Raw genomic sequence first — 13,712 nt, 5'->3', positions numbered from 1 at the left:
CCGCTGGCAATGTCTATCAAAATACCCGACTTGGCGAGAAAGTCTCGACCTAAAATAACAGGCACTGACAGACCTGGAAGATGTACGAGGCGTTGTCGCCTAACGCGTCTCTCCCAACGAATAACTAGCCTAGCTGCACCGCTCGATTGTGCTGTGCCGGAAGCAAGGCGGAAAGTGGTGTCTTGTTCTCGCGGAGATGATGCAACACCTCGTCACCGAATAAAGAAGCGCTTGCCCCAGTATCCAATAATGCGGCAAACTTCTTTCGGGCTATCGTTAGCTCGATGAACGGCGCCTGCGAGTCCGCGACATCTCCTACGCGACAAGCCAAAGGCGCAAGTAAATCGAAATCACCGGTTGTGTTCGAGATCGCCGCCCGGGACCCAAGGTGGATCACCGGCGGCCTCGCCCGTTTCCCGAACCACGTGCTCGACCTCGGCCCAGCGTGCTTGCGCAGTCACGGGCGATGTGTCCCAATCCGCCGCACTGGTAGCAACGGCCACCGAAGCATCGGTGGCTTGGGCGCCCGTCGCTCCAATCCGGCGGGCCGTAGCTTCCACGCTCGGCGGTCGGCATGTGCCGCTCCTCCGTTCTCGCATTAGTCGCAAGTTCCTGCCGCGGCGCACTGCGTGCCGCGTTATGCAGTGCTGTTTTCAGCGCGTAGGCGTACGGGTCCAAGGCGCGGTCTGATAATTCCCAACCACGCTGAACCTGCTCGTCGGCGAACGATGCCGAATGAGTGAGTGAAAAACAGTTATTGTCGCTATATACAAAGAGAGAGTTTGGGACGAGCCAGAAGGGCCTTTGCGGCAGCCCGGGCTCGGTCCACCAGGCACGTTGGTCCTGTCGAGCAGCCGAGCAGGGCAACCTCCCAGCTCTCTCGGGAAGGATGGGGGTGGGGGAGGTAGGCCGGGTTGTTGGGGCATGCCCATACCATGTGGTATGTGTCCGCGGACACGTTCCCACAGTGCGGGCACTCGCCAGAAAAAGCTGAATTAAAATGCTTCAGTACTACCGGGCACAGTACTGTGTTGGCGCAGGAGCCAGCGCTCCTCTGACTTCGTGAGGCCTTTACACGGGGGAGGATACCGGCCGTGAGAAGATTGGTAGAAAATAGAAATTTGCCGGAAATGAATAGCCGAATTGAAATCCTGGTCCTCTATATGCGACGGATGAGGCGATGCCCGGTAGTTAAGCGCGTGGGCGGTAGCGTCTGCTACCTCATTTTCCTCGATCTCCGCATGTGCTGGGGCCCAGATGACGGTTCGCCGGGTCGGGTAACCCTGGTACTCACATCGGTGAATAATTTTAAAAGCACGATACGGAATGCGCCCCTGCTGCAGGTTGCGACAGGCTTCCCTAGAGTCGGTGATGATGACTCGGGAAGCTGGATCCGCGGCGGCTAGCGCGATGGCGACTTCCTCCGCGTGTGTTATGTTAAGGGCAGGGGCGTAGCCAGGGGGGGGGGGGGGGGTTGGGGGGTTTCAACCCCCCCCCCCCCCCCACTTACCCACCTTTTGTTCTCGTCGCTTCGCGCTGACATAATTCATGAAACCGGTGCTACTATCACAATTTCATTCCTGGGCGCTTCCGTTTGGGTTGGTAATTTACAGCGAATCATGTCTGCATATGGAAAAAAACTGTCACGGTGTTTGTCAAGGCTTTGACACTCTGTGAAGTTTTGGGCGAGAATGTGGCGGCCGCATTCTGAAGCAACAAATGCGCAACAAATGAAGCAACGAATGCGGCAGCCGCATTTTAGATAATGGCGAAAACGTTCGAGGCCCGTTTACTTAGATTTAGGTGCACGTTAAAGACCCCAGGTGGTCGAAATCTCCGGTATACATTTCCGCCGCTTCCCTTCAGGTGCCGGTTAGGCCGCGCTCGCGCAGGATCTTAAGTCTGCGCGAGAAACGTCTCTAGTTTGCGATTGCCCCCCTACGGAAGGCTGGTAATTACTGTTGTGTTGTTGAATCCCAAACCAGCAATTACGGAAGGCTGGTAGTTGCTGTTTTGTTGTGGAATCCCAAACCAGCAATGTACACACGAAGGGGTTGATGACAGCAGTGAAATTCCACCGACTCGCAACAAAATGCACGAAACAGACAGCCGACAAGCATGAATTACTGCTGTGCGCAGTAGAGCGTAAGTAAACTCTTGTTGCAGGCGCTGACAGTTCTCGTCGGAGTTCACGCGTCCTGGGATATTGATTATGTGCACTATGTACTGAACAAGACCGGAGTTAATTCCTGCACCACTAGTACACCAATCAGTCGAGATTCTGTGAGGTGCAAGGCCGCTTCCTGTTTGCACCGGCGTAAGTGAAGCAGAAATGAGTTGCACGCACTACTTAAAATGCGTACACATGCCATATCTATGCTGTGCGGTGAAATATTCTGCACAATTCTGAATCTGTTGACGTAAAGGCAAATGACGGCTGCACGCTCGCACACAGCGGAAGACACAGCGGCCCATGCACTTGCCGCAGGAAATGCAACCCTCTCGTATGAGGGAGCAGAGCGACGAAAGCTTCGAAAAAAAAAAAAAAAAAAAAAAAAAAAGCCTTACGCGTTCTTGCGCGTATTTAAGTTTTCTAGCGCAAAGACGCAGCGAACAAGCTATTGCTATGGGAGTAGGTATAGCCTGGTCACACGTGCATTTTCACGCGTATAGCCGTCCTTGACTCGTGAAACGCACTTCGCCCCGACGAGGACGACGCCATCTACGCTTAACGGAAATTAACAATTAATGATGTCTTCTCCGATCGCACTGGTCGTCTCAATGATGCGTTTTCGAAGACTGGTCCATTCAGTGGCGCGATGAGAGACCGTTGCTCCAAACGCCCACTGTACCTTACTTAATTTCTTCACAAGCACACGCACACGCGAGGGGAGGGGGGGGGGGGGGGGGGGGGGCGGTCCCATGTCTGATATACATGTATAGAGTCTGCTTAAACAACCGATATTTATTATCGATCACGTGACGTAGAGGAAAGCGGAAGCTTGCCCCCCCCCCCGTTCTTGGTCGGGCCGGTGAACCCCCCCGGAAAAAAATTTCTGGCTACGCCCCTGGTTAGGGGCACAGAAAGTGAGGGCCTGTACTGGTTCGTTTTGGTGGATGACAGCTGCCGTATACCAGCCCCCGTGGTGCGGGCCAGCTGCATCGGTGTAGAATATCCCCGGCCGGGTGCCGTACCGCTCGGAAATGGACGCCGCACGCGCGAGGCGGCGGCCATCGTGGGCATCCTTGGTCATGTTGCTGGGGAGGGGTCGTACCTGTAGTGCGAAGCGCCAGGCTTCGGGCAAGGGGACCCGCTCCGCCCGTTGAGTTGTGTAAGCGGGTCAGAAGGCGGCTACCCGCTGCTGCTTTGCCTAACCGCAAGTATTGATTGTTGAGATGCGCCTCACGGAGCTCCCCAAAGGTGTTCGTCATTCCTAACCCGAGAAGACGTTGATTGGACGTAGTGATGGGGAGATCGAGGGCTCTCTTGTAGAGTTTGCGGAGAATCACTTCGAATGCGTTCTCATCGCATTTGCGCAGGTGGAGGTACGGTGCCTAATACAGGATCCGGCTGGTCACGAACGCATTCGCCAGCCGCAAGGCGTCCTTGCATCGTAAAACCCCCCGTTTGTTAGAAACCCGGCGGACCATGCGGCCCACTTGGTCCCCCACCTTGCGGAGCTTTTAGAGAGTTGTATCAATCTTGCGGTTCCGATGAATAAAGTGTCCCAATACTCGTATCTCCTCGTGTTCGGGGATTGGACCGCTAAGCAGGGAGAGGGCGATTTTGGTTGTGCATTTCGGATTGGGCCGAAGGTGCACGAATTCCGATTTGCTCGCGGGGAGCATTCTAGACGGCAGCGGCGTGCGTATTCGTCCACAATTGACGCCGCTTGCTGCAGGTTGGTCGCGATGTCTCCTACCGAACCATGTGTTGCCCACACTGCAGAGTGATGTCGTCGGCGTACAGAGCGTGCTGCACGCCGGTGACCGCACTCAGTAGGGTAGGGAGCCTGACCATGGCCAAGTTGAAGAGGAGTGGCGAGAGAACCGCTCCCTGTGGCGTCCCTCGCGTACCAAGCTGGTACGGGCCATGTTCTGAGTGTTGCAGACGAATGTAGGATTGCCGATCCGTCAGGAATTGTCGGATGTATCGAAATGTGTTGTATCCACAGTCTGTTTGGGACAGGTGTGTAAGGATGATCTCGTGGGTCACGTTGTCAAACGCCCCCTTTAAGTCCAAGGCAAGAACTACCTTATCGTCGCTGGGGTGTTCGACCGGATCGAGCCAGGATCTCCCGATGGAGTTGGAGCAGAACATCTTGTGCGGACCGGTGTGGGCGGAAGCCGTACATGGTGCCGACGCGTCGACCCTAGGGGAATGTGAAAGCGATCCCGCCGCCGTTCCACGCGCAGCGAGACTCGAGTGACAGCGCGGCGTGTGGAAGGCGGACGGTATGCTCGTGCCGCGAGGATGTCCCCTTGGATGCACTTTGCTTCGGTGGCGAGCTCGTCTAAGTCTCGGTACCTACATCCCCTGCAGTAGGCCGCGAAAGTCGGGTGCGCTTGCCGTGTGACGCGCTCGACTTTCTCGGCGTCGGTGGCGAGAGGGCTCGCGAGACGATAAAGTTCGTCCATCGCTCGAACATACTCCAGCAGGGACTCGCCTGGATGCTGGGTACGCAACTCCAACTCTCTCCTCAAACGCCACTCGAGTAGTTGGCCGGAAGAAATTCCTCGCGGAAGTTCGCGCGTAACTCTTCTACCGTGCGGGCTCTGTGTCCGGCCAGTCGGAACCAACGAGCCGCCTGCTCAGTCAGTGACGCAGGGACACGCGCGCGAGAGTTCGGCGTCTGAAAGCCCTGTTGCTTGCTGATAATACTGCAGGCGGTCGAGGTACTCGATCGTTTGCACTAGTGCGATCGTGGTCAACGTTGATCGTGGTAGTACCCATTATAGGTAGGCATGTCTACCTTAATTCGTGGTCGCTCGCTCTGCAGCGGGGCCTGCATTGTGTTCTGCAGGGCGCCCGCTAAGCTCTGCATGACTTGCAGCGCATTCTGGCACAGCATTATTTCGTTCGACGGAATACTACCGCCCGAAGGTTCGGACGCCTCCGCAGCTTGCGTCGAACTATTTAGTCATATATATGTGCCTCTGTGTCCGTGGGACGAAGCGGCGAGGCGCTCGGCGTGTTACGCCTATTGTCAGGCATAAACCCTGCCAACGTGGCATTTCCGCGATCCTGACTGTTACGCGTGAAACACTCAAAATTATAGCTACCGGCTTGTTCAGAAGCTGCCGCCACGTTAGCGCTAGGTCTTTTGCGCCGCTACATCCGACAACATGAACAAATCTGGAAAGTCAGACAAGCCTGTCGCCATTGTTTGATGTAACTTCAGTAGTCCCAGCTCAAACACACACACACACACACACACACACACACACACACACACACACACACACACACACACACACACACACACACACACACACACCACACACACACACACACACACACACACACACCACACACACACACGACACACACACACACACACACACACACACACACACACACACACACACACACACACACACACACACACACACACACACACACACACACACACACAGAGAGAGAGAAATAGACTCGCCGTGTTGCCGAATTCGAACCACGTTGGTAGCGCCAAATGTGGGGGTCTTCCCCAACCCGTAGTGCGTATAATCGCAGCTACGTAGGGTTCGGGCGAATAAGGCAGCAAGCGAGTCAACTCAACAACGTTTATTGCTGTGGGCAATAAAACACACTTGCAGAGGGAAGTCCGCTCTGTATAATAAGTAATAAATAGGCTTGCCCCGTTGCGTGTAGAAGTCACGCAAACGAGGTCACTCACGGGTTGCAGCGGGTATATCCGTAAGGGCAGGTCAGGAGTAGCGAGGTCAGAGCCCGGGGGTCTCTCGGTCGCGCTCTTTTATACCTTTTTACCTTTTCGCGAGGGGAATGTCCTCCTCGCCCGCCGGATACTTTCCCTCTTCCCGCGCGGGCACGCGCGTCGCGAGAGGCGAGCGAGAACCGGGAGAGGGCAAAGTGCACCTCTCCCGTGTCCGCCCGGCTCCCGCCGAGTGCGCTCCGTGCGCAAGCGACGACGAGCGCCCGCGGGAGAAGGTGGCAGCGTGTGCTCCCCACAAGTGAAGGCATGAAAATTCTTATTATATTTTTTTTATCAAGTAGAGTGCTCGAACAGGGAGTGGACACTGCTCCAAAGTAGAAGGGCAGGGAGTTATCATTCATTGAAATCATACTAGTGGTGAGGAAGAAAAGTGGGCCCATGAAGCTAGTTCCAAGTGTGGGTGTCGGGACTGACAGCACGAAGCACTGGCCACTTGTAAAAGAAATGCGGCAAAGATGCAAGCAGTATAATTGTAAAGGGCACATATTTTTTACGTTTTACAATTGCAATGTTGCATTTCTGCCTCAATAACACAACTCCTTCAATTTCCATCAGTAGTTGAGCCAGCAAGATCACATGCTTGAGTTTTGTTAAAGTAAAAAGCATCTGAGAAGAAATAAGCAAGCATTCCTTATTCGTGCGTTGAAGCTGCATTAATTTTCAGCATTAGTCAAAGAAGAACCAAATGCTTAATGGTGGTATTGCCAGCTGCCCCACAAGCCATTGTGGCAGTTTCCTTTTGTTCTCTATTCTCTCTTTATGTCCTTTTGTTCCCATCCCCACCTCCTGAACACTGTTAAGTGTCAGCAGACTGAGATAGACAGTTTCAGAGTCAGCAGTAATTTCCTTCCCTTTGTTTTCCTTTATTTCATCATCATCATCATCAGCCTATATATATATATATATATATTTATGTCGACTGCAGGACGAAGGCCTCTCCCTGCGATCTCCAATTACCCCTCTTGCGCTAGCATATTCCAACTTGTGCCTGCAAATTTCCTAACTTCATCATCCCACCTGGTTTTCTGCCGTCCTCGACTGCGCTTCCCTTCTCTTGGTATCCATTCTGTAACTCTAATGGTCGACCACTTATCCATCCTACGCATTACATGGCCTGACCAGCTCCACTTTTTCCGCTTAATGTAAACTAGAATATCAGCTATCCCCGTTTGCTTTCCGATTCTCACTGCTCTCTTCCCGTCTCTTAACGTTAGGCCTAACCTTTCTCGTTCCATCGCTCTTTGTGCGGTCCTTAACTTGTTCTTGAGCTTCTTTGTTAACCTCCAAGTTTCTGCCCCATGTGTTAGCACCGGTAGAATGCAATGATTGTACACTTTTCTTTTCAACGACAGTGGTAAGCTCCCAGTCAGGATTTGGCAATGCCTGCCATATGCGCTCCTACACAATTTTATTCTGTAAATTTCTTTCTCATGATCAGGGTCTCCTGTGAGTAATTGACCTAGATAAACATACTCCTTTACAGACTCTAGAGGCTGACTGGTGATCCTGAATTCTTGTTCCCTTGCCAGGCTATTGAACATTATCTTTGTCTTCTGCATATTCATTTTCAACCCAATTCTTACACTTTCTCGATTAAGGTCCTCAATCATTTGTTGTAATTCGTCTCCATTGTTGCTGAATAGGACAATGTCATCTGCAAACCAAAGGTTGCTGAGGTATTCGCCGTTGATCCTCACTCCCAAGCCTTCACAGTCTAAGAGCTTGAATACTTCTTCTAGCTTAAATACTTCTTCTAAGCATGCAGTGAATAGCATTGGAGAGATTGTGTCTCCTTGCCTGACCCCTTTTTTGATAGGTAACTTTCTACTTTTCTTGTGGAGAACCAAGGTAGCTGTGTAATCCTTGTAGATATTTGCCAAGATATTCAAGTATGCCTCCTGTACTCCTTGATTACGCAATGCCTCTATGACTGCTGGTATCTCTACTGAATCAAATGCCTTTTCATAATCTATGAAAGCCATATAGAGAGGTTGATTGTACTCCGCAGATTTCTCGATTACCTGATTGATGACATGGATATGATCCATCGTAGAATATCCCTTCCTGAAGCCAGCCTGTTCTCTTGGTTGGCTGAAGTCAAGTGTTGCCCTGATTCTATTGGAAATTATCTTGGTGAATATTTTATACAATACTGAAAGCAAGCTAATGGGTCTGTAATTCTTCAATTTTTTAACGTCTCCCTTCTTATGGATAAGTATAATGTTGGCGTTCTTCCAGCTCTGTGGTGCACTTGAAGTTGTCAGGCATTGCGTATAAAGGGCCGCAAGCTTTTCAAGCATGGTATCTCCTCCATCTTTGATTAAATCTACTGTTATTCCATCTTCTCCAGCTTTTCCCCTGGTCATGTCTTTCAAGGCCCTTCTAACTTCATCTCTAGTTATAGAAGGAGCCTCTGTATCCGGTTCAGCACTATTTCGAATGAAAGTAGCTTGGCTGTTTTGGGCACTGTACAGGTCAGTATAGAATTCTTCCGCTGCTTTTACTATGTCATCGAAATTGCTGATATTACCATGCTTATCTTTCAGTGCATACATCTTGCCTTTATTTATTATTTATTCTAATAAACAGTCAATTGATACTACTACTATGCCAGGCCTGTTCTACTATGTTAAATAGTCTATTAATAAAGAAATTATTACAGTATAGCCTTGTTGCAACAGGCTATAATAGTGACAAAGAATTTGGTCTGTTGTAAAATAAGTATGAAGAGTTACGAAGAATCCTAATACTTTTACAACAGACTTTGACATAATCACAAATAGAGTTTGTTATAACTAAAAATATATACAAGTCATATACTACTCAGAAAACTAGCTTATTCAACCTCGAGAACTCTCAAAAAAGATAGCGAGCTTTGACTATGTTGTATACAACAAACAGATAAAGCTACTATAGCAATCTCCATCATCACAAGTTGAGTTACTTCCTCTGGCTCCATGTTCTGCCCATAGAAGCATTCAAGTCCTTGAATGTGCTCCATGGCTTGACAAGACGTCACCTTTTGAGTGGCAACCACTCTGTTGCTTTCCTCCCCTTCTTTCTCGACCAACTCTTGGTCCACAGTGAACACTTTCTGGGGCAGTATTCTTAAACAATGACTTTTGGCAATACTATCACTTTCGCGTGACAAAGTACACAGCGCGTTGGATTATTCGAGTGGTTTCGAATCATCGAAGGGAGATGATCACTTTCACTGCGCCAATAAATGCGCAGTGAAAGTGATCATCTCAGAATATGTCCCCTGGACTTGCCGGCAACCTCAGATTGGCATTGTTGCTGCCTGGTGCCAGTTTGCATATCGGTATTTACAAGGACATACATGATCCTGTACGCATATTTTTTTTTTTCATGGCTTTTTTTTTTTCGTTCAGAGTACTCTGCGACCGGTACAAATCATGCATCAACACCAAAAGTGCTGTTACTATTTCGTTACTAATAGCGGTCAAGCTCGGTAACAAAATGGCCACCCCCTCTCCCAGAAAAAGTAAAAGAGTTTGCCATGTGAGGAATAGCCACACATACACACCAGCGGTGGAGTCAGCCAACACCTCCTACATCAATTTGCATACAATTGTAGAAAAATAAACTATTATTTGTGACTGCTGGAAGAAGGAAGGGCAGAATTCTGCTGGCCGCACTGGCAGTGGCCGACACCTGAACAACGGCCAGCAAGGGGAGTGCTATAAAAAGGAATTAGAAATTAGAACACGATAAAGTACAGAGAGAGAAGAAAAGTAAAGAGGGACTATTTCATATATTTATAGTATTTAAAGTATGACTATTAGCACAATTTACTTGGGACATTTGCAGAGTACATCATGAGTGCCCACAGTCCATTTTTATGGATAGAGTGAGATTCCAGAAATTTGCACGGTCCCCATTTTTGTTTACCGGCCAGTGTGGAGGAATTTTGAAGGTAACACGCCGCTTACCTTCGCCTTCCTCAACCTCCTAGGTACGTACGCTGATATCTGGCAGGTACAAATTTGGGCACCACTAGCATGTCTGGTGTGTTGAGGAGTATCCCGAGGATAAGGGGTGGGATCATCCATGACATCCTATGAGCAGCAAGGTCGCGTGCCTCCACCGAGCAGATGCATGCATGATGGTTGGGCTCTTTTCCCTCCTCCCTGGCCATTGGGGTGTGTTTGTAGCTTCGGAAGAAATGTTCCCCTGTTCCCAGGAGGAAATACATGGAATTGCACTGCCTGATGTAGGCGCGATGCCATGTGGTGCTTGCAGGCCGTGTTTCCACGAGTTGAAATTTATAACAAAAGGATCCAAATGGACCGTTTTCACACCTTTGTAGGTTGGCTGCCCTGCAAAGCTTTGCTAACCCCCCAAAACTCTATTCCACAGACTGCAATCCTACCTGAAACTCACTGCTCTCATGGTAAAAACCTGTTGCAGCTGTCATGCTGCCTCCAGTCATTGTTTTCTTCTCCTTGTACTATTCTGAGAAACTAGTTGCTGTTGCAACTTCACCATGGCTGAGTAAACATTCGCAGATGTATGCAGAGTTAACTCCTGTTGAGAATAAAACATTTAGTTGTGGAGTGGCATTTCCATTGGTGAAGTGGTGAGACATAGCTATTTCTTCCTCCTCTTTTCTATCCTGCTTTCAACATTTTACCACCACCTTTAAGTTCTTTCATGTCAATGCTAGTTTTAGGTAAGCTGCAAAGCAAGGCGTCAGTCCAGTCCACCATAACTGCCTGCAGTGCGATTGCACACTCCAGGTGCAGTATTTTTCTCTTCTGTAGAATCGACCGAGTGCATGAGGTAAAACGTCCGACTGCTAATCTTTGGTACTGGGGTTCGAATCCACTCGGAGCACTGCACAGTTTTTGTTAATCAACTCGCAATATACTTTGGGACCCCTGCAACAAACACCAGCGAATATCAAAATGCCTAGAGGAGTGAGCCCAGAATAGCTATCACTGTAAAACGCTTGCGTGCCGATTCGGCACACAAGCGTTTTACACACACAATAAAAACCTCAAGTGGTCAAAATAAATCCCGAGTCCCCCACTATGGCATGCTTCATAATCGGATTGTGCTTTTAGCACACAAAGCACCAAAATTTATTTTGAAGACCAGACCTCAGCTGGAACGTCGAAAAATATACATTTTTGTACGTGCGTCCTCTGCGAACTATATATATATATATATAGTTCAGAAAAAAGGAGCACACTCGCGAAAAAAGCATACTTACTTGCTAATGTTTCGGCCGTGCTGTGACGAAGGTCGTGCCACGGCCAAAATGTTCGCAAAATGCTTTTTTCATAAATGCGCTCCTCCTTCTTAAACTATGTGCGTACCAGACCCACAGAACATTGTTTGAAATTATATACACAACATATATAATATCGAAAGGGGACTGCCTGTGCAATATACTATTAATATCATAATAATGTTCTCTTTCATGCTACAGTTTATTACAGATATGTTACTTTACCATGCACTGTCCCCCAGGTTAAAACAATATAAAAAAATTATGGGATTTTACGTGCCAAAACCACAATATGATTATGAGACACGCCGTAGTGGGGGACTCCGGAATAATTTGGACCACCTGGGGTTCTTTAACGTGCACCTAAATCTAAGTACACTGGTGTTTTCGCATTTCGCCCCCCATTGAAATGCGGCCGCCGTGGCTGGGATTTGATACCACGACTTCGTGCAACAATGGCGTATTTGGCTTCGGGAGGCCTGTTTCTGTAAAATGTACGTGACCAAAATAAAACATTATTATAATTATTAGGTTCAAACTCTCACCTGGTTTAATGCTGATTCAGCATTCCAAATAGTTCTCATAAGTGTAGAGCCCAATACACACATTGATTGACCTCTGCTAAATTAGGTACAAGTCACATTGGTACAAGTTCCCACAAACCACAGGTACTAGTCACTCCATTTTTTGTATCTTGCATTCAAGAGAATGAACAATTGAACATGATTAAGCCATTCTAGAAGACTATGTGCAGCATTGTTCAGAATAAATGCCTCTCTCTTCTTGTCAATGACCTTTTGTGTTGCTTTTGCCAATGTCCTATGTATGACCAACTAGATTATGAAAAAATGCTGCTTCAAGAAAATATGCAGTTATAAACACACAAGAGAGCAAAATAACACAACCAAATAATTTATTACAGGTTTGACAATTACTGTCCACACAAATAATAAAGAGTAACAATAATATTGCACATAAATGACACCAAGAAACACCAAACTTGCTAAGCAACCTTTTTCACAAGAGAGAAGTTTTTGTTGACAGTAACTATAGCAACCACCAGCTTACAAGGGCAGAGTGGGAAGACAACACATGACATTAAGTTTTCACACCTGTCTGCTTTAAGCAAAGGCACATGGAAGATCGGAACCGAATGCTATGCTTCAAAACAGAGAGTAAGTGATTATTAATAGTGCAGTGTAAGGTGTTTAAGGGAAGATAACCAACAGAAGCAAACATATAAAACCAAGTAGTGCAAACCGACATTGAATACAGTGAGCACAGGGATAACAAGTGGTGCCTTTGGGCAAGCCCAACTTGCAAGCACACAGGAAACTGCCTTTACAATATGCTGCAACAGCTACATGGTGCAAGAAATAATAATCTAATGAAGTTTTGTTAGGTCAAATTACACTGCCCGTTGACCAATAATGCAGTTCCTTGTTCTTTTGCTTGCTTTCTTGGTTGGTTGTAGTATTTATAGCTTCCTTTGTACATGCAAACTTCCTTTGTGCATGCAAAAAAAAAAAAAGTTTTGTAACTATAAACAGTGTTTGTTACACACTTTGAAGAAGCGGAACCAAGATAGTAAGCTAAGTTTAAGGCCTTAAGTTCCTTAATGCCATCGTTTTCACAGTTGGTGCTACACGTCTAGGGTTTCTCACCAATAAACACCATGGTTATGCTGAGGCCCACAGCAATTCAAAATCACTGAGGCATTGCAAACGAACTTCTATTTAACAAAGTCATACTAGCAATTAAAAACTTGAACAGCGATCTTAGCTAAATAGGATTGACATATTTTACTAAGCGCTGTCCCATTGGTTAACATGATGTGAGTGAGGAATTTTAATCTAATGACAGTAGAAATAGGGTGATAGTTGCACAAGTGAAAACCATAGACTCAGTTTAGACAGCAGTGCGCAACCAAAGCTACAAATTCTCCTTTTTTTTTTCCCAAGGAGGATAGACGACCAAGTTATTTTTTACCTCTACCTTTCTTTTATGAGTTATTTTATGAGGCTTCAAATGCTTATGGCGCATTCTGATACCTTCAATTTTGCAGGCTACTGATTAGGACAAAATAAGCCATCACAATACTGAACCACACAGAAGATCTTTAGTTCACAAAAACGAGTGAAAGCAGCATTTCGCACTGGCTGCCGCCTACACCAGTAATGCACATTCCATCAAGTATAAAAAGCATGCACCAGTACTGCAGCTGCCACAACGGTCAACCAATCACCAAAATAGCTATTTTGATAGGGAAAAAAAAAAAAGGAACTCACTTTTGAGCACAGAAACATTATGAATTAAACCTGAAAGGCAATTGTTGTGTATTTTTCTTTCTAGCTGAAGTAAAAACGTAAGGGGGGGTGGAAATATTACAGACTGCATGAAAACTGATGTTGGCATAAGCAATACACATGCAGAAGCAGGCCCTATTTGAGATGCAAGATTTCTTGAAACTAAGTGGCTTGATAAAATATAATGTTTTTCAATTT

This window comes from Dermacentor silvarum, chromosome 1 (assembly GCF_013339745.2).
Source record: "Dermacentor silvarum isolate Dsil-2018 chromosome 1, BIME_Dsil_1.4, whole genome shotgun sequence".
NCBI classification, from domain to species: domain Eukaryota; kingdom Metazoa; phylum Arthropoda; class Arachnida; order Ixodida; family Ixodidae; genus Dermacentor; species Dermacentor silvarum.
The sequence above is the reverse complement of the archived record's forward strand: the minus strand, read 5'-3'. Positions refer to the sequence as shown.